An 18712-nucleotide genomic window follows, 5' to 3' on the forward strand; every position below is an offset into this window, starting at 1 on the left:
TAGTCTGGATATTGAGAAACAATCGAAAAACATGTCTTAAAACAACTCTCTTCCCTTCTACTCTAGGAGAGGCAACAGATCAGACTAATATTCATATGTTTAAAAGAATAAGTATTTTAAACTTACATGGTGGACCAGAGTCTATGCTGTGATGATTAAGTGACAAAAAAGTATCAAATTATATGTATTCTGCATAATTGGGGGGCGACGATACAAATTTAAATTTGGGACACTGCTGGTTATATCCGGGACAATACAAAGTATAATTCGGGACAGTTGTGGGACACTGAGGAAAAAAGTTAATTTCGAGCCCTGGATAGACCCTGTCAAACAGTTATTTTCAATAACGTCAACTTCATTTAAAGATAATACTTGATAGCAATACAGCCAATTTAGCATACAGAAACTTTCGACAGACTTAACAGCGCTAGCTAATGTTAGCTTATTAGCTACATCACAATTAAACCTACTAAACAAGTTCCAAATATTGCTTCATAATTAAGTAAACGTAATATTGTATAGTTCGAGATTATTGCATGACTAACGACAAGATGTGAAAGTATTATACTTCACTTACACTGTTAGCGGGAGCGCCACTTCCAGAAGCCATGTTGATGGAGATGAACTCTGAACTTTCACACCCCCAGACTCCGCAAACCGCGTAGATGTTACACTACGTTGGAAACGCATTAGGCATAGAGAGGCGAAGTCACGCCCATCTACTTCCGGCCCATGGGACCCCGGAAGCGAAAAATTAACATTGAATTCAATGGAGAGAGAACACGTATCTTTTGATCCCGTTTGAATTGTGCCACGAACTACACATATGATGTTTCTCAATCTTAAACAATAAGTTCCATATCAAAAAAGTCACATTTTGTCGTAAAACTGTTGAAATATAAGACTATGAAAAATACGCGACTACAAAGACTACAAATCCCAAAACCCATTCTGGCTCGCGTAAGTGATGTCACAGGCGATAATGCTCCAAGTGGTTGCGACTCGTAATTAAAGCGAAGAAGAAGATCTCATAACCGATTTATTCCCTCCAATAAATAAGAGATTGCTAAAAATAAATGCACTTTTACAAGATGCCTGTGTGCTTTGTACCAGGTTGTAATCACATAAGTGATCAAACCACTTGCTCGTTCTATCGATTGCCGTCTGATGAAAGGACCAGGAGTCGCCGGATTCAGACATATCAGGTAATACACATGTTGTGCATGGAACATATAGTCAAGTTAGCTACCTAGCTAGTAGCGACGAGTAGCGAGCACGTTAGTTAGCATTACATTACTTAGCCTTGTCATTTTTAGTAGCCTTACCATGAAGTTATTATTTTATTACATGAAGTAAGAGTAAGAGTAGATGGTAAGTATTTCGTGAAACATTTGAAGAGTAGCCTATACTGCGCCATCCACCGGGTGCTAAGGAAGCAGTCAGGGAGAGTCGAAGGCAGGCAGGGAGCTTTGCATGACAGATTCTTCTGGACGTGTTTCATTGTGATGACAGTAAGGGTGAGTCAATCTGTTTGTTGGAAAGACAGTAGTTGAGTGATTACTGAGAGAAAATGATTAGAAGAGGTAATTATTCAAAGTGTTGTTACTTTAAAGTGTTGTTACTGACCTTTTTCTCTTTTATTTCCTTTCCCTCACCTGTAACTGCTGAGACCCTGAGGAACATGCACACTGACCTGCCCTGGCAACCTGATTTCCACTGTACGTAATAGTATTTGGTTATGGTATATTATTTATATACATCAACGGCACGATGCACCCCCCAGAGACACACATGTATTGAGTGTGATATGTTGCATAGGTCAAGTGAAATCATCTTTACACACTAGAAAACTGTAGGAGCGGCAACTTGTTTTGAAATTGTATTTTTAATATCCGAAAATGAAGTTGATCTGTTTTCTTTATTCTTCTCTCTTCTCAGCTCCATCCATCACCGTGCTCTGTTCCTGCAGGTCCTGCTTGCTAATCAATGCTCATATGTTTTCACACAATTACAAATAAAGTCAATGTATTGTATGACATGAAGTTGTGCTTCATTCGGAGTCAATAATACATTCATTCTGCCTTCATCCATTCTGCCTTCAACTGCACAATGACTGTGGACTGCACCGACATCCATGTAGCTGCCCCCCCAGTAAGATGAACCAAGCAAAGAGGGTCGCCATCATGCCCAAGGACATCCAGCTGGCCCGCTGCATCCGCGAGAGGGCTTAGACTGACCTGAGACCAGCACACCCAAACACAACGGCTCTTTTAAGAGCCACCTACAGTTTCAAAGAGTTGCAATCCTACGTTATTATAATGATTAAACTGGTTCATGTATCACTTAGTTTACTGAACCGTGATGAATGAAAGAAATTAGTGAGGTAGTGGTTTAAAGAAGTTACAAAGACATTAATATATGAGTGACAGGTCAGTGTAAACACAAGCTTCTGTCAATTATGGATCATTCAAACTATATACAAATAATATGTAATAAAGTTCTAAAACAAGTATTCGGTATATTCCTTGATAGCTTTTGGAGAAGGTTGTTTTTAAGTTTACTAAAAATCTATCGTTTCAACTGTTTCACTTTATAAAAAGGAACAGGTGAGTAGAGCATCATTGAGTTTCTTATTCTGTCAGTAAATTATCCAGATGAAATGTTTATCATTATTTTAGTCAACCCTAAACAAATTGATTGTACCTTTTTAATAATGACCTTACATGGTCGGCAAAGTTCAATTAACTTCAATCAAATCTGTTCTGAGAAAAAACTAATAAATGTTTAAAGATAGGAACTTGCCATCCCACTGAAAAACAGTCCGTAGAGATTTAAAGGCGTAGTTGTAGTTCAGTCCAACGTTTCATTTGGATTCATTTCTCCAACAGTCAACTATTTTCATAAAGAATATATATATTTTTCAAAGTCAACTTTATTGTCAATCTTACTCAGTTTGTGTTTATAGACAGAGAGATTAAAAAGACGTTTCCAACAATCCCAAATACGAAAAATTAAATTATACAATTTACAGATATGTAATGTATACAAATATATATATATCCTATATACAACATCATTTATAATGATGGTGTATGATGTAGAAGGAAGTGTGGTAGATAACAAGTAAATATAGAGTTACATACAGATCCATGTTACAGCAAAATATGGAATAACTAAGAAGCACGCAGTATAATAATAATTACATGCAACAATGAAATAACTGCTCAGCGTCTCCACCACAATCCCAATCTGCTGTGTCCTGTTTTCCTCCCCTCTGCATAACACCCCATCACACATACGGAACACAACGCAGAGTCTGAGGGTGTTAAGAGTATGTTTATTTAAATGTCCTCCTCTCTACTGGCCAACACAGGGAGCATATGCTGGGTGTAGAATTGTTCCAGGAGGAGGAGATTTCCATGCCATGCAGGGTCTTTGGGGATGAGGATGATGATCGCCTCCTTCGTGGTCCACACAACAAAGTAGCAGACTCCGGTCTGTGATGTGCAGCTGCCCTTGGACCTGGTGCCAGTATGGGTGATACAGTATATGACCCACCCTCCTCACGGAGACAGAAGGATGGTAACTGGGCTGCCTCCGCGATGGTCATGTTCATGTCACCAAAATCCTTGAATCTACACACAGCAAATAAACTCAAATGACACAACGAGATGTAAAAGGAGATCACACATACAGTATAGACTATATAAAACTGTCCGCTTCAATCTGAAGAGCAACTAAAACAAAACACGGGAGTGTACCTTGTTAGCTAATGTTAGCTAGCTGACATTAACGTTACACATTGCACTCATATTACTCACCGAAACCTTGTAAAGCCGGTCCCGCTGCTCTTACAGAACCGACTAACTCCCCTTTCGTGTATGTACAGCTCTCAACGTGTCCAGACTTGTAGTCACCTCGTTTTATACTTTTATTCTCATTCTGAAAGAAACAGGTGAAACGTGCTAACGTGACGGCCGTCTTTGTGATGGTGACGCGTATTGTGCGAGACGAGAGACCTGTAGTTCACTCAGCGGTTTCACACAAAAAAATGTGTAACTTCACAGTTTTACGACACATTTTTATTTTTTTGACTTGCAAAATATTCTTTTAAATTGACAAATATCATATGTGTCATTCGTGGCACAATTCAAACGGGATCAAAAGATAACCTTTCTCTCTCCATTGACTTCAATGTATAATTTTACGCTTCCGGGGTCCCATGGAGGCTCCCGGAAAGGGAGGGACTTCGCCTCTCTATACCCTCGTGGGGGCACACGCATGTGATTGGCTTAAAATTAAGCAGACATCTGATTGGCCGAAGACACTCGCCTCTTAAAAAGAGTGTGTGTGAATCTAGCTGTGTCAGGGGAGTCTCAAAAATCCACACACAAATGCAGAGAGATTCACACACAAATGCAGAAAGATCCACACACAAATGCAGAGAGATTCACACACAGAAAGCGTTTTTTATATAAATGTAACAACACTCAAATGTGTTTTTGATGTAACTATTTGTGTGTGGATCAGAAATATGTTTGTGAAACTTTTTTACATTTATAAAATGATAAATTTGTGTGTGTGCATTGAAAAATATGTGTGTGGACGGAGACATTTAGGCCTATATATAAATCCGGAATTACATTTGTGTATCCTTTTGTGTGCCTTTATTTATTTTTGAGACTGAACTGTCTAGTGCTAATTAGCTAATGCTAGCATCATACACTGTAATATAAAGGTTAGCACGCTACTAATAAGCTCAAACTAAAATGTTGAACAGTGTAAACATTATACACGCTTAACATCAGCATGTTAGAATTTTCATTTTGAGACCGACATTAGCATTTAGCTTAAAGTAAAATCACACAGAGCTGCTAGCCTGACTGCAGGACTCTTAAGCCGTGAATCGGATCCACACTTCTACAGCATTATGTATACACACCTATACTTTTGAATAGTAGTTAATATTCAAAAATATGACAATACTTTCAAATGTTTAGCCCTTACAGAAAAGTATGTGTCCCCTTTTTTTGAAAGATGCCAACCAGACACAACATGTTTTACCACCTCTTTCTAACTGCTCATCGTTTGACTTGGTGCCTTGTGGGAGAAAATGATGCAGCACACTCAAAAAGTAGACTGTATGTATGCTCTCTACTTTGAGTGCACTTTAACATCACAGCAGAGATTGTTCGTATTTACAAACACAATCACCCAAAAAGACACTCAAGAGCTCAACAAAGACTGTCTTTACTGAGGGATCTAAGCTCTTTTTATGATAACAAACGGTAGTGATTTAGTTGTATAGATCTTTTACTCAACATCTGGGGGGTATACTACGAAGCAGGATTTTCGCTTAGCCGGCTAACTTCAGGGAAAACTCTGGGTTTCCGTTCCTACGAAGCTGGTTCTCTTTTTAGCAGGCTAGATCTCCATGGTAACTTATGCTGTGCGGCTAACCAGGGGGGTATACTACGAAGCAGGATTTTCGTTTAGCAAGATAACTTCTGGGATTTCCGGTACTACGAAGCTGGTTCACTTTTTAGCGGGCTAGATCTCCATGGTGATTTATCCTGGAACCTAGTCTGTGCTCCGATGCAAGATAAGAGATCTGGGTTGCGTTCCAATAGTCCATTTAGATCTTTTCATAGTTCATACAATCATACGTATTGGGATCATTTGTATTAATTTACCGGAGGGAGAGGGTGACGACGAGCATAAGTTTCACTTTCCTTTTTTATTTCAATTCCAACTTTGGTCATGAAGAACAGCGTCAGAGCACGGTGCAGAGTCTCTAGATGAGTTTACAGTAGTCCCTCGTTCTTATTATACATCCATGTTGTAGTCCGATGTATAGAAAACTGTAGTTTCCATAGTTTCCCCACAGCAGCAGACGCACATTCATGACGTCCGCTGGCACATCATAAACACGTTGGATAGTGAAAGTGCATTCGGATTCTCTAAAGTACCGCGGTCTCTTCTCCTAAATCCTTTTGAATTCTCCTATCCACTATCCCTTAACCCTGTGACGTTTGACCCTCCAGAAAAACGCGATTCTGCGATCGCAGAATTTACCGCATAATCAGCTAAATGGCGCAGATTTTTAAAAGGCCGCATATTTATTAAAAAGCCGCATAATCCCCGCATTTTTCCACACAAAGTTGGTCAGATTCTCCGCCAATACAACCTGGACTTTCACTGCTATGCCGACGACACCCAGATTTACCTCAGCACCAAATTCCCCAACAACCCCCCCCTCACCCACATGGAATCCTGTCTGACTGCAATAAAATCCTGGATGCAACACAACTTCCTAAAACTCAACAGCAATAAAACTGAACTCCTCCTCATCGGATCTAAATCCACCCTCAGCAAAACCCCCAACCTGACAGTCACCATTGATGGCACCCCTGTTTCCCCCTCCACCCAGGCACGCAACCTTGGCGTGATATTTGACCCCACCCTCTCCCTCGAGCCCCACATCCGTCATATTGTAAAAATCTCATTCTTTCACCTCCGCAATATTGCCAAACTCCGTCCCTCTCTCACCCGCCCTGCAGCTGAGCGACTCATTCACACCTTCATCTCCTCCCGCCTTGACTATTGCAACTCCCTCCTCTACGGCATCAGCTCCACCTCCCTCAATAGACTCCAGCGTGTCCAGAACGCAGCCGCCAGACTCCTCACCCACACCAAATCATGGCATCATATCACCCCGGTCCTCAAAGAACTCCACTGGCTCCCCGTTTCACACCGCATCCGCTACAAACTCCTGGTCCTCACTTACAAAGCCCTGCACCATCTGGCCCCCCCCTACCTCACTGACCTCCTCACCCTCTACCAACCACCCCGGTCCCTCAGATCCTCCTCAGCCGGTTTGCTTTCAATCCCCAAGGCCAAACTCCGGAGCTTCGGGGACAGAGCCTTCTCTGTGGCAGCCCCGAAGCTCTGGAACTCCCTCCCCCAAGACCTCCGTGAGTCTGAGTCCCTCACCCTGTTCCAGTCCCGCCTCAAAACCCACCTCTTCAACTCTCTATCCATAAGCCCCCCCCCCCCCATCTCAATCAACTTCCTCCTGACTGCTTTTCTGTTGTGTTTTGTTTCTTTTTGGTTCTGTCTTTGTTTTTGTTTTGTTTGTCTACCCTCCCTCCCAAATGTAAAGCGTCTTTGGGTTCAGAAAAGCGCTATATAAAATTGATATATTATTATTATTATTAAAAAAAAAAGTTAACTCGTCTTGACGTGAAGTGATGATGATGACGCAACGTCATCAGCTCGCGCATCACAGAAGGTAAACAACACCGTCGAGTGAACGTGTGGAGCTCACACGAGAGAGAAAACACCAAGGCTGAAGTCGAATAGTCCATTTAGCTTAGGAATCTTCCTAAAGGAGTGAAATGACCCGGAAGTCCCTCAGTGGCAGCCATGATAAGTGCCGTTCGAATTCTCTAGAATGATGAGAATGATAGGAAAGGAGGTTTCAAACTTCCTTTATAACCTCCTTTAGCTTAGGAACCACTGGACCTCCCTAACCGACAGGAAAAGCGAAAATGCTGCCCCACAATGCCTTGCAGCCGCAGCATTTGCCGTCACTCAACAGTCTGGCCGTTCACGGAAACAACCGATTATGACCGAGAAATGATATCATGAAAGTTACGGTGCCTATTAAGCATTTTAAAACATAGGTGGTAAGTTGCCAAAGTGCTTTGTTTTGAACGTTCATCAGTATTATAATCAAAAAGAGAAATATGAACGTTAGTTTTTACTGAAATTATCAAATAAAGTCAAAATGTTACAGTCTTTACTGAGCTGTGTGGAGTTTGTTCAACTTTTAAAAGATGTTTGAATGGTGATAGATGTTAAGGACTAACGTTTAAAATAAATACATTTGTATTGATTTTAAGATCTTTAGTTCATACAATCATACGTATTGGGATCATTGGTATTAATGTGGACCGGAGGGAGAGGGTGACGAGCATAAGTTTCACTTTCCTTTTTTATTTCAATTCCAACTTTGGTCATGAAGAATATGTTTCTCTGTTGTCCACGTTCATAAAGCATAGCAACAGCATCAGAGCACGGTTTAGAGTCTCTAGATGAGTTTACAGTAGTCCCTCGTTCTTATTAAACATCCATGTTGTAGTCCGCTGTATAGAAAACTGTAGTTTCCATAGTTCCCCCACAGCAGCAGACGCACATTCATGACGTCCGCTGGCGCATCATAAACACGTCGGATAGTGAAAGTGCATTCGGATTCTCTAAGTACCGCAGTCTCTTCTCCTAAGTCCTTTTGAATTCTCCTGTCCACTATCCCTTAACCCCGTGACGTTTCACTCAGAGGTCAAGGAATAGACGATAGGGTTAGAATTTAGGAGCTGATCTTTGGACTATTCGACTGCAGCCCAAGATGAAAAAATCTAATCCATCTAATTTACCGACGAACATTTCTGCTAAAGACCGGGCACAGCAGTACCCCGATGTTTTGCACGAAAGTGGGGGGGAACTATTCTGCACCCCGTGCAACTCTGTGTTGGAGCATAAGAGAAAATCGACGGTGACGACCCACTTTGATTCATTCAAACATTCGAAAATGCTTTCTGCTGCTGCGGACAAGAAAGCCAAACAACTCACGTTCACCGAGGCATCAACCTCCAAAACCCTTTCGAGGGTTACAAGAAACGAGGTGAGTAGCCTACAAGATTGAAGCTGGTCAGATAACGAACGAGTAAATGAAAACAGAATGAGGCGGAGAAGTAAGTGTGTGTGTGTGTGTGTGTGTGTGTGTGTGTGTGTGTGTGTGTGTGTGTGTGTGTGTGTGTGTGTGTGTGTGTGTGTGTGTGTGTGTGTGTGTGTGTGTGAGAGAGAGAGTGTGATTACAATAGCCCAATTGCTTTTACAATAAATATTAAACATTGAATGTGTTTAATTGAATAGTAAAGGGGTTTAACGTTAGTGGCAGGTTGTGTGTGGGAGAGAATAAATAAATAAGACAGCCCAATATTTATTTTTTCCGCATATTTCGCAACTTTCCGCATATTTCGCAACTTCCCGCAATTTCACCGCATAAAATCACATAAAACCCTGCATGTTTGATCGCATAATCAAGGATTTTATCCCGCATAATCAAGGATTTTTGCCCACATAATCAAGGATTTTTGCCCGCGTTTTTCTGGAGGGTCTACTCCAGGGGTCTTCAACTAAAATTCAACGAGGTCCAGTTAGAGAAAATCTCCCCATGCAAAGGTCCGGAACATCAAAATGTCTAACTTGCTTCATGAATTAGTGTGATATATATTGAAGTGACCTGTAGCTTTATCAACGTCTGCATGTAATCAACAGCTGACTGCCAATCAAATAAAGTGCAATTCATAAACAACAATATGTATTGTCAATTAACATTGAACTATACAGTAAATACTGTGGATATGTGTAATGTTCCTCTCGGGCTGCATTTACAAATAAAATAGAGAAAATAAATAAAATAGCTTTTGAAAATATGTGCATCTTAAAAGTGCTTAATTTTAGATAAATAAAATAAAGTGTAGCAGCAGCTTGAGTTTCCCTTTTTCTTTGTTAACCGTTTCACATCATGACTTAACAGTTTCAGACGATTATAGAACAATATCAGTCTTTACACATCATAACAATTTAACAGTTTCAAAGTTTCTCTTTCTTTCCCTCTTATATTGCAGTCCCTCACTCACTTTTTTTAAATTCAGTGTAAGAATTGAGCTCGAGCTTGTCCTGCCAGGAGTTTGTAAATCTGGGCTGAAATGGTGTCAGGGCCATTCTCATACACATGCAGGTGCTCATTGATTACAGTGATGCAAACACAGGTATGGTGAAAAAAGAGAGAACTATTCGAAGCAGAAAAAAACAGCGTAATATACCATCTGACAACGGCCTGTGCTATAATGCTTCAATTAACTGGCTATTCTTTATAATATACTCAGATCAATAGGAGACAGAGATGTTAAGTTAAAAATCAAGAGTTTTTATTATTATTTACAGCAGGGGTGGGGAACCTTTTTCCTTTCAATTTTTACAACGTCCTCCGAGGGTCGTACAAATGATTGAACTCAACCTCTGCTTAAAAAAACTGAAATCACAGCCCATTCATTTGGCCTTTCTTTCATGCTGTGCAAAGAAAAAGCAACCTCTTAATCCAGATATCTCACCATGACTCACGTATGCATGCATGTGCACGGTGTGGCGTGACCACCAAAACAGAAAGATATGGACACAAGATGTGTGCAAATGTATTTAGTATCCTATCCATGTGAACATGATTTAAGTGGGGGGGGGACCTAACCTCCTCTAGGGGGGGTCCGGGGGCATGCTCCCCCGGGAAGATTTTTTTTTTTTTTAAATATTGAAGTTAAAAGCATCAATCTGTTACACTTTGAGAGCAACATTAAGAGATCGATGGATACATCTCTCAACACCCATATGAAACAGAACTGTAAGCATATTCTTCTTTTTGGATATTTTACAAAGCACTCCCATTTTAAACTCTATTCTTGTTATTTTTAACAACTTTTTTATTACTGTCATATAGTATTTTATACCTGTTTTTCATTTAGTCTCATTAATAACTATATTGATCATATCAAGGTGTGCCTTAACCTCACTGAGCTGAGGTTATTTGAGCCTCTCAGGAGAGAGCTCTCTTCCACTTGGTTGTAGAAAAGCGCTTTAAATTTGTTAGCATAGCTAGCTAACCAGATGCTAATAACAACAGATCGCCACTGTGCTTACAACTAAAGACACAGCCACGCAAACACTGCGGCATGTGTACGGCCCCTTATGGGTATTGCAATATTTTAAGGGCTGGAGCGGCGTTCCGGTGCTCTCTGTCAGCACTCCTTTCAGACGAGACATATACCACGTGAAGACACGTTACGCTCGTGTTGTGTCAAGGAACCTGTCCTTGGCCAGGAAAAACAGGTACTCGCTTGTTTAATTATTTTTGCGGTCTAGATTTCTTCTTCTTTTTTGAAGTGAGAAGTTGTCCGTCAGTCAGACTGCCGGACGGACTCCCCCCACCCCCAAAACGAAAACTCTTCGGTTCTCCACGAATTACACAAGTCACCCAAATCAGCGTTAAAAAAGCGGCAGGAGCCGAAAAATCCCCTATTAATGTATTGATTATAGCTCCGGGTCCGTATAGGTCGGCGTCTGGGTCCGGATCCGGACCGCGGTCCGCCTGTTGCCGACCCCTGGTCTACTCAGAGGTCAAGGAATATGAGATAGGGTTAGAATTTAGGAGCTGATTTTTGGATTATTGGAACGCAACCCAACTCAGCGAAAGCACCACGCCTGCTGACCAATCAGAGCTCAGTGTGCGGAGTGTGTTGCAGGAAAGATGGCCAGCCAAAATCACCGACTGTGTGAACGTGAAAATGAATAGAACATCACCTCCCATCTTCAGAGCAATCCGACTATTATAACTATTATACTATTATGTTAAGAAAGCTTAATTAAATATCTGCCACAACATAAGTAACCGGATCAAAGTAACATTACGTTGCCTACAGTCCGCGGCACTGTCCCACTGTCGATGTGTCTCATTATCATTCATATCACATCATAATGTATCATATAATTATTTCCTTATCTGAGTCAGCTGAGCCGTATCTGGCCGTGCAACACTCACAGTGTCACATAGCCTACTGTATGCAGAAGTATTATTTTAAGCAACACATTAAGTTTACGAAACACTCGAGTCAAATGTAATTAAAGTCAGATCCACTCGTGTTTTAGACGGGGCAGTGATATCATAAACCTGTTAATGTAAGCATTCAAACACTTTTTCTTTTACCAGCTGTATTCACCTTGCAGGTGCAGCTATGTGGCTTTTATCCTGGATAAAGTGTTTAAGTCATGGATGTTTAAAGTTTAACTTCCTCATATTTGACTAATATTATAGTTGACTTTTCATTCAGGAAGTATGACGCTGCGCTGTCAGTACGACACTTCCATAGACCTCCGTTGTAAAAAATGGCGGCGCCTACTTCCGGGGTATGGACATCGAAATAGTTCCAAATATTGTCATTTGGCCGTTGGACCTCATTCACTTACATTACGGCGTGTCGATTAGTTCCAGAGGTAAGTTGCTGAAATATCGAACTCTTTTGAATTGTCAACTGTCTATATTGTATCAGAGGCCCTTTATGATGCTTATACTGGTCTTCATTTGTATATGCACAGCGTAATTATCTATATTTTATCTTGGTTGTTACAACCAATTTTGCTAGCATTGCCTGCTATCTGAAGAACCAGCACCTTACCGTGGTAGAGAGGTTTGTGTGCCCTGATGAACCTGGGGGCTGTGTTGTCTGGAACCTTGTGTTCCTGGTAGGGTCTCCCATGGCAAATTGGTCTCAGGCAAGGGGCCAGACTAAGATTGGTTCAAAAGACCTCATAAAAGATGACACAAGAAGTGAGGATACCCGGCCCGGAGGAAGCCCGGGGTCCCTTTCTGGAGCCAGGCCCAGAAGGAGGACTCGTCGGTGAGCGTCTGGTGACCGGGCTTGCCACTGAAGGATAAAGATAAGGCAAAAAGTAACTGTGAATATAAGATATAGTAAATCCTGTTATAGGAAACGCTAAAAACATTGAGCTGTCTGAGTGGAAAAATAACGTGTTAAAGTTTACTGCTGGCCGGCTACATCCTGTTATCTTCAAGGACAGAACACCATGGTACGGTATGTGGGGCCCTGAGCCACACCAGGTGCAACTGTCTTGTGAGAAAACCAGTTAAAACAGGTAATTAGGAAAAGGGAGTATGGCCCTGGCCTGACCTTAGCTAAAACTGGGTGTTGCTGGGCAGAAAAGGCAGATTGCAGCACAGAGAGCACCAAAGGTGGGGGCTTCACAGCAAATACTATAAAGAACAAGATATATTCAGGATTCGGGACTCACTTCAACTGGGATCTCACACTGACGAGCTTGTCACGGTGGGAACTCAAGAAGGGGTCCAAGGCGCTGGCATTTTATGGTGTAGTATGGATTGATATATCTTTGTTGAACTGTGTAATAAAGTGCTTATTTGAAGAAACAATCCATTGGAGTGCAAAGTCTAGTTTTGTACAGCTAACAGAGAATAGTGTCTAGGACACAATTCCTTTTCCCTCAGAACTAAGAAAGGTCATCGGCAGATCCGGACGGCGACCCCGCTCTGGCCATATCCAAACGATCTGCGCGGAGGACGGACCTGGTCCGGTAGACTCCGACAGCTTGGTGACCCCGTGACGTGATGGTCTAGAGCGGGAAGTCCGGACACCGATGACTTTCTGAGAGGACACCAAAAAACATTGAGTTTACGGCTTTTACAAGAAACCATCTCACACAATCAAAAACCCGGGCAATTCAGAATCAAGGTAAGCATCTGCCTGTTACAACAAATAGATGTGTTTGAAATACCACTACATTTTAGGATTGTGTGAAAATGGCAGAAATAATTGTCTCAGCTAAAAAGTAAAGATAAAACGTAAATAAAATGGTGTGCACTGAATAGATCAACAAGGGTATAAACAAATCTGTGATGAGAAGCGGGTGGAATCCGTAATTTATGAGGATCCGCCGCGGTCCAACGAGAAGGTGTCAAACTTGTCAAACAAGTAGCCAATAGTAAGGTGTAAAACTAGGGGGGACTCTAGTATCTAAAAGAAAGGTGTCAAACTTGTCAAACAAGTAGCCAATAGTAAGGTGTAAAACTGGTCGCCGTATCAGTAGCTAATATATCTGTGTACAATGTTTGCTGTTTGTTGATTGTTCTGTCTGTTGGTTGTCATTGTTGATTCGTAAAGACCTTGTTTTATGTTGGTAAATGTTTTGGTATACCAATAGTTTGTTGTTAGTTGTTGAAAGAAGCCCCCCTTCTCTTGAAAAGGCTGAGAGCTCCAGCCGGAGCCGGGGTGTCAGTATTTGTCTGTGAAAGAATCTCCCCCCACTTTCGGATTCTGTAGAAGAGTACTCTTTGTTTCAATCAGAAAAAGAGCAAGCTATTCATCACAATTGTATTTTTAGGTTATGAATAAAACAAAAAGTAGTAGCCTAAGTGATAAACAGGAGGGTTTTTGAACGCTTGTCAGTCAGAAGGAATATATTAATGTTTATATAACAGGGGAAGCTCATTTGTGGTCAGCTGCCCTCTGTTCTTCAATATTCTGTGTTGCTCCACGGACATTCAAATAAATAAGAATAAGGACATTAAGAGTAACGACAAGATTTGTCCAGTGTATTAATAAATACAAGTGAACACATATTAACCTAGTCAGATAAATAGATACGAAGTCATTCTTGTTTCAAGGAAGCCCCCCTCCTCATGGAATGCCTGTTCAAGCCGGGGTGTCTGTGAGAGTACCCACACCCCCCTCCTTCTTTTTTCTCTCTCTCTTCTTAAAATGCATGAAGAAAGAGCATTGAATTTAAAACAAGTGTGTGAATAATCGAGTGGTCTGAAGAAGGAGGGAATAACATTGAAGATTAATAGATCAATGTGTCGTAGATATTTAAATAAATAAGAAACATTGCATTGTAAATTTCGTGGTATTTGTCATTTACTGAGAAGTTTACTTATATTTCGAAGGCATTTATTGCATACAGTAACGTTGAGGGAAAGTAATAATACTGTTTGCTGAGTATATGAAGCAGGTTAAAGTTTGATTCAAATTGAACATAATAGTGGATTATTCCACCTAGTGTTTTTATAATATCATTAGTAGACATTAATTGTGTTTGTAAGTTTATGAAGAAAGAGTAGAAAGTAAACGGGAGGTTGTTATGAGTTTGTCAGTCAGAATGAATCTGTTAAATGGTTACGCATGACAGAGGTGTTGCACAAACACACCGGTGATTGATGAGAGGAAACTTGAGCCGGCAGCTGCAGGGCACAGGGAGGAAAGAGAAAGACAAGTAGATGTTTTGAAGAGTTCAGAGAGAGTAAAACTTGTTTCTAAATAATGTCATATTGTTTTGTGAGTAAACATGAAATAAAAATATATTTACTAGATATAACAACAACATGCTTAACTAGGTTGACAGAAAACTGCTATTAACCAGTTTCAGCAGCTACTGTCATATCTGTGTTCTACAGAGAACATATGTTGCATTTACAATTCATATTAAGGAAGTCCACAATTGATACCATTAAAGACCTTTTGTGGTTTCAAATTAAAGAAGATTTTAAAGATGAAGTAAGCAGGACTTCAACTAGACAAAAGAGATTTTACAATGTGGTTTTACTACTTTTAATGGAGTAAAGAATCCGGGTAGACTACTGCCATTGATTTGTTTTAACATTCACATGTTTCAGCATTCCTGACCATATAGACACTCAGCCGTTTTATTTTGTAACCCTTTGGGGGAGAGATTTAAATTAAGTTTATCTCCAGTTGCTGATTTATTGTGATTTACAGCGGCACTGGAAAGTTGTGCGCCACCTTTGGGTTGTACTCTGAATCAGTGTGTTGGTGAAGAGTTGCTCACTACAGAAACAGAAGAACTGTGCAAAGAACGCATCTGAGGAGGGTTTGACATTTTGCGTGTACCTCGTTGTCAAGGCAACAGTGGTGGGAAGAGAAACAGCAGTTTTTGGGGATTCCTGCTGTGCAGAGGACAAGTGTGTCTGCTGACTGTAGCACATTGATCCAGAGGTGCCTTCCCCCTCAGGACATCCCAGTGCAAGAGTTTCATTGATCCTATTGACTACAGCTGCAGAGGACAACGCATTACTGACTGTTCACAATGTGACAAGATCTTGAGACAGGCTGGTCTCAGACGGTTCAGACTCTGAGGAAAATATGCGATGATTTGACAGCATAACTGTGCAAGAGTTTTCCAGAGGGTGGTGTACAACAATAACATTAGTGTTTGAGAAGGGAGGCTGATTGTTTAAACGATGGTCTGGAATACTGAAAAGATTAAAGTTTAATATTCTTGGTTGACAAACAAGACATCTGATTATTAGGTCACACATAATAATTTAGACATATAAACTAACTATGAGTAAAGGGATTCATGGATTTTATATCCTAGGGAGGGTTAGTTAGGTTGCGAATACTTCGCAGGGTATTTGCTAATGTATTTTGAAGAACAAATAACAAGGACACAAGTCCAATTTTGTTTTGTTTTTAGATTAAATTGTCCGTTACCAAAACTGTTCACCTTGTGTCTAAATTTGGACTTTGATGGTAAGGGAGTATTTAGGCTTATTTTTATACATCTGACATTTTAAAATATGTTGGCTAGTCACCAGATAGACATTGGTTAAGAACTTTTCTGAAGATTGAATATTTGTTCCATTTCTACATATTCCTATTTAAAAAGTAATTTTAGAGTAAAGAGGGCTGAGGCTGAAATGGGAAATAATGTGGGGCCTTCAATCACCCATTAGAAGGGTGCATATTATTGACGACCAATAGGGAGGAGGGGTCACTCGACCCACCCTGCAGTGGGTTTTAAAATCTTACTTGCAGCTTCACAGGAAGCGCACAGCACCAGATTATGAGTTTAGAGGACTAGCGGCACCACCTCCTAATGGACATTCATTTAGTTAGTAATTAACCGACATTTAGAGATGTTAAAAAGTAAAAACATACCTACCATGAGGGATGATTCATAAGTTCAGCTACAAACCATTGATGAAATTACTTCTGTTTTTAGGTCCTTGATAAAGGAAGGAGTGATTGTTACATGTTCAGGACACCCAGGGTTCCACGCACTGTTAAAGAGGGTAACATTGTTCTTTAAGTGCACCAGAATTGAAGATAAATTAATAGAATGAGTTATGGAATACATAGCAGAGCTTTACAGATCCTGATAATGTTTTGACACAAGATAATAGTGATGTACACAAGTTTCTGAATTACATCTATTAGACGTGTTGATATTGATTAGGTGTAAATGAACTGCAGTAGTAGTACAATAAGGAAGTGAAATTTTTTGGCTAACACTTTTCAGGGAATTTGGGAAAACAGAGATATCTTGAACATTATAGTTGTAATTGTGAATTAATAAATGATGGCGCTCCATATATACAGATTTCTATAGACGGAGGATGCTGGCCTGTGCTGGAACATCTCTGCAGGGCACGACACATGGCCAAAAAGACTGAGACCAACTGACCTTTGACCCTGACAGACAGGGTAACTTGGGAAGGCACTGTCAATGACTGACTCTGAGGTGTACCTGACCAAAACCTGACTTTACAACCTGACAGTGTGAGTGAGTGTATGTTTGCATCTGATCAGTGCAACTGCATGATTTAAAACGATGACTAATCAAGCATGTTTTGGACTAACACATTATTTCTGTGTGATAATAATGTGTGAAATGAGAGGTTTCCTAACATTGCACAAAAGGGGAAACCGTTTCTAACCTACTTGATATTTCACTCCCACAGGAGGTGGCGGTTTGCAGAATGTGAAACTCAAACTATGACATTTGAAGATTCTGTTTCTTTTAGGACTGAAAGATGGAGAGAAACACTTACTGGAGTGTTTACTGTGGGAAATGATGGATGTACATTTGGGAAAAATGTTTGGTATTGTCTTATAATCCATTATGACCTGAAGGTTTTCTTCCCATACAGGTTTTTGTTTACACATGAGATAATGTGTAAAAAAGGGGGAGTGTAAACTTTACAATGTACATTTTTCATTTAGGGACTGAAAGGAACCTGCTGCCCAACTCCATTGTTCAATCTGATCATTGATTGACAGTTTTAGAATTGACCTGCTCCATATTTGGGGATAACACACTGTTTGATGAATGTTGACATGTCTCTAATATTGATTGAGTTATAGCAGGTAACACAGATAAAGAATCAGTGGCCAAGGGGCTACCAGAGAGATGGACTTAAGAAGCTGACCTGTGAGTAATGTGTCAACTAATGTTTCAACAGGTATTAAAGTAACTAAGGTTTGAAATGTAGAAAGAACATATTTACAGTTAAAGTTAAAACATAGTAATGTAATGAGATAGAATGTAATTTGGACAACATCATGTAACTAGCCTGGTAAAGAAGTAAAAGCCATAGACTTTATTGTTGAGGTCATTATGGGGATATACATTTAATCTAAATACATAATAGAAAGACATTTGAGGACAGTTTGTTGGAATTCTGTATTCGGGACAATATCTAAGCACTGACGGGTAGAAGCAGTATCACCAGGAAGCCGTTCACTTTGTTAGTATTGTGATTTTGGTTGTTTTTGAATCCATAAGATTAGTGTGTTTCTTTACCAGAAACATTAGCAGTTCAAATCATATTTAGATTTTTAATGGGATCTCAGGGATTTCATTTAAAAATAAATACAGATGCTTGTCAGAAATTCAGAGCTATTGAAATATGTTATTTAGTTTACCTAAAGATGTTGGGGTTCTTATTTAGTGGGCACAGTCCAAGTATTAAGATTCTGAAGCTGCACAATTAATTTAGAAAACCTGTGCACAGACGTCTGTTGTTTTAAGACACCCCACCAACAGGCTCCAAGTTGCCACGCACTGGTGGGTCAAACAGCCGAGGGCCCCAGAGCCCGGAGCGTAGGCTTGAGGGATTTGTATCAGATTTCTCCACACAGGTTGCTGACGCCGAAAGGGGGACCCGAGACGCAGGAGGCTGACTGTCAACCCCAGGCTCTCCGGCCCCGACCGAGTGACCCAGAGGACATCCCATGCCGTCCGCCTACAAAGAAAGGGGGACACG

The 18712-nt window shown here is 40.6% G+C and overlaps 1 protein-coding gene and 1 long non-coding RNA gene across 2 annotated transcripts in view; one reads left to right on the forward strand and one right to left on the reverse strand.

Moving 5' to 3' along the window:
* LOC117446043 (serine hydrolase-like protein) overlaps positions 1–18712 on the reverse strand; it is a 73856-nt gene that overhangs the window by 31587 nt on the left and 23557 nt on the right. The gene's annotated exons all lie outside the window — the stretch shown is intronic.
* On the forward strand, positions 826–2038 carry LOC139434657 (uncharacterized). Its single transcript, XR_011643997.1, has 2 exons — positions 826–1718; positions 1939–2038. It is a non-coding gene; the product is annotated as an uncharacterized lncRNA (long non-coding RNA).

Source organism: Pseudochaenichthys georgianus, chromosome 1, assembly GCF_902827115.2.
Source record: "Pseudochaenichthys georgianus chromosome 1, fPseGeo1.2, whole genome shotgun sequence".
Taxonomy (NCBI): Eukaryota; Metazoa; Chordata; class Actinopteri; order Perciformes; family Channichthyidae; genus Pseudochaenichthys; species Pseudochaenichthys georgianus.